Source organism: Drosophila montana, unplaced genomic scaffold (assembly GCF_035044405.1).
Source record: "Drosophila montana isolate Dmon_TW-CO22-7 unplaced genomic scaffold, ASM3504440v1 contig_2481_1, whole genome shotgun sequence".
NCBI classification, from domain to species: Eukaryota; Metazoa; Arthropoda; class Insecta; order Diptera; family Drosophilidae; genus Drosophila; species Drosophila montana.
In genome coordinates this window covers 2,390,663-2,393,452 of record NW_026997351.1, presented here as the reverse complement: position 1 = coordinate 2,393,452, position 2,790 = coordinate 2,390,663, and positions in this window count along the sequence as shown.

Below are 2,790 nucleotides of genomic sequence, written 5' to 3'. Positions count from 1 at the left end.
CAAGCATTTGTACTTTCTATATAATATTGTATAAAGGCTTTTATTGTTTTTATTAAGCCCAAGTGTTTACGTAACTTCCAAACTAATATTCTGGGAAGGACTTTACGAGATTGCTCAACAAGCAAGCCTGCTGTGGCTAACAGTACAGAAGTTACAGAAAACTCCCTCTTGCATAACAAAATACATCCAAGTATCCCCATTTATAGCGTGGTCCCATATTGCTTGACATAATTACTAAGAACCTCATTATTAAATAGATTTTTATCGATTTCGTATAAACAAAGTGAGTATTGATCATTTAATTCGATATGCGACTTGAATCGATTTCGTGGATACAAATTGAGATATCGATTACTCAATCAAAATTTCATCTGCGATTTCTATTGATTTCGTGGAAATAAATCGAGTTATCGATTTTTTAAAATAAATTTAATTTCCGATTCTTATCTTTTTTTTGGAAATAAAGCGGGCTGTCGAGTTTTAATAGATTTGATCTGTGGTTTTATCGATTTCGTGGCAACTAAGCGAACTATCGAAAATCAAAGCGTCTCAAATTTCAAGTTTCTAGCTCTTTACTGAGATCGACGCGTTCTAAAAATTATGTATTGCTGATTAAGCGTCGGAAATGCCCTCTTCAGGCTGTTACAGATCATAATACCCGTTCTTTTTAACCATTTTTAATGGGTTTAGGGTATGGAAAAAACAAAACGAAAACAACAGGCAGCTGCAATTGCATTTAGGCAAACTTGTGTTGCCGCGAAAAAACCGCCATAATTGCATAATTACAAGTGGGTGTGGCATTTTGAGGGCGTGAGGTAGGGAGGCTGCAAAACTTGCTCCATTTCTAATTGAGTTACATTTATTGCCAAAATGCTCAGCTTGCGACTGGCCACCCGCCGCATGCCGCATGCCGCCTGCCGCCTACCGCCTGGCTACGCCAATGATTTTTGGCGCCAAGATGGGGGCCGCGACTAGTTATATTCGTAATTTAATATGACTGACAACACTCGCTGTTCGCTGACAAGTTTAATACCTCGACGTGGCCCGCACAGCTCACCTGCCCCGCCCCGACCGGCCCGCCATCGCGTCTATTCGTCTATTGGATAATTAAGCCACTTGGCGACAGGTTTGACAGCCTTACTTTGAATTGTCAGCTCCCGGTTCGGATGCAGACGTTGATGCGGCTTCTTCTGCTGCTCCTGCTGCTCCTGCTCCTGCTGCTGCTGCTGCTGCTGCTGCTGTGTGGCATTTGTGGCTTACGTCGCGGCGGTGTGCGCTCAATTTCATTTTAAGACAACCTGAGATTTTGCGATTGGGCCATGCGACATGTTTTTGGCTCTTGGCCTTGTCTCTCGACGGCGACTCGCTGACAAAAGTTGAAGTTCAATTAAATTCTCAGTTTTGTAGGTTTTGTTATTTTTGTCATTTGTAGTTTGATCGGTTGCCGCTTGGAGAGCATTATCTGTGGGGACATTGAGAAATTGAAAATTATGACGTTCTCTCTTTCTCCCTCTCTCTTTGTCTCTCTCTGTCTGTCTCGCTGTCTCCTTCGCTTTCGGCTTGTTTCTGCTGCGCTGATTGCAAAATGCGATTCGCATTAAAAACTTTCAGTTGGCCCAAGTTGCGGGCAAAAAGTTTTTGGCATTCGGTTGCATGATTGACGCTTTTGGACTGGACTGGACAATTGCAGCTGCAGCTGCAGTTAAATCTATGGCAGCTGGACATTTGGGTATTGGGTGGGCTGGCTTAGGGGTCAGAGGACACAGCATCAGGTTCAGGCCATACAGTTGTGGCAGTTAATCAAACAGTAAATGGCAGGCTTTCATCTACAGTCGTACCTTGTGGCATGATGATTAGGCCGTGGCCATGGCCATTGTGGCATGAGTTGCGTGATGAACCGACCGAAAGAAAAATGCGAAGCAACTGCCGAAGCGTTTGCCAGTTGTTGGGTCTCCCAAGCCCAAGCCCCAGCAGCAGTGGCAGTGGCAGCGGCAGCGGCAGCAGGCGGGCTGTCGGCGCCCAACCGCGTCGCTGCTTGCCACAAACCCAAGCCGCCAAATGCCACCACAGCTTGTAGCAATTGTCGTACCATTTGTCAGAAGCACGCGTCGACACTCCTCCCTCGCGGCACGCTGCGCATGTGCCAAGGGCCGCAGCGACCCGCCGCCGCACCGCTGTCATCCATAAGCAATGCGTTCCACCACGTGCCAGCCATGTGGATGCCATGCGGCACATGGTGGATTCCATTCGTTTCGAAAATCCACTTCGACAATTGGCAACGACAATTCGCCGCTCGTTCGTTCGGCATAGCCGCTCGGCTCAGCGCCAGCATCCAGCATCCAACGGCTGAGCAAGCGACGGTCCACGACCAGTGTTCGGCAATTTGCCGAACGACCGTTCGGCTGCCGCTTCGGGTTGCTGTCTAGATGCCGCCTGCCGTGGCTGCTGCCCATTCAGTTGATCGACAACGTTTCCAACGGCTTGACGCTGCTGCACAGGCTCTGCTCGCACAGACGCACACAGTTCCACCTAAATTTCGCCAATTCGCGCGTGTTTTCGGTTCTGCGAATGCATTGATAGCGTATCTTTATCATTATCACAATAATTATATCATCTTTTTGTGTGTGAATTTTTTTTTTTTTAATTGTACTCGACTGTATTTTGTGTGCTAGTGTTGTAAAATGTTGTTGTGCTTTTTGAAGCACTCGAATTGCTTGAATTGTGCCAAATGAATTTGGAAATACTTTTGAAAATTGCAACGGAATTCTGAAAAAAATTAGAAAAAGCAAT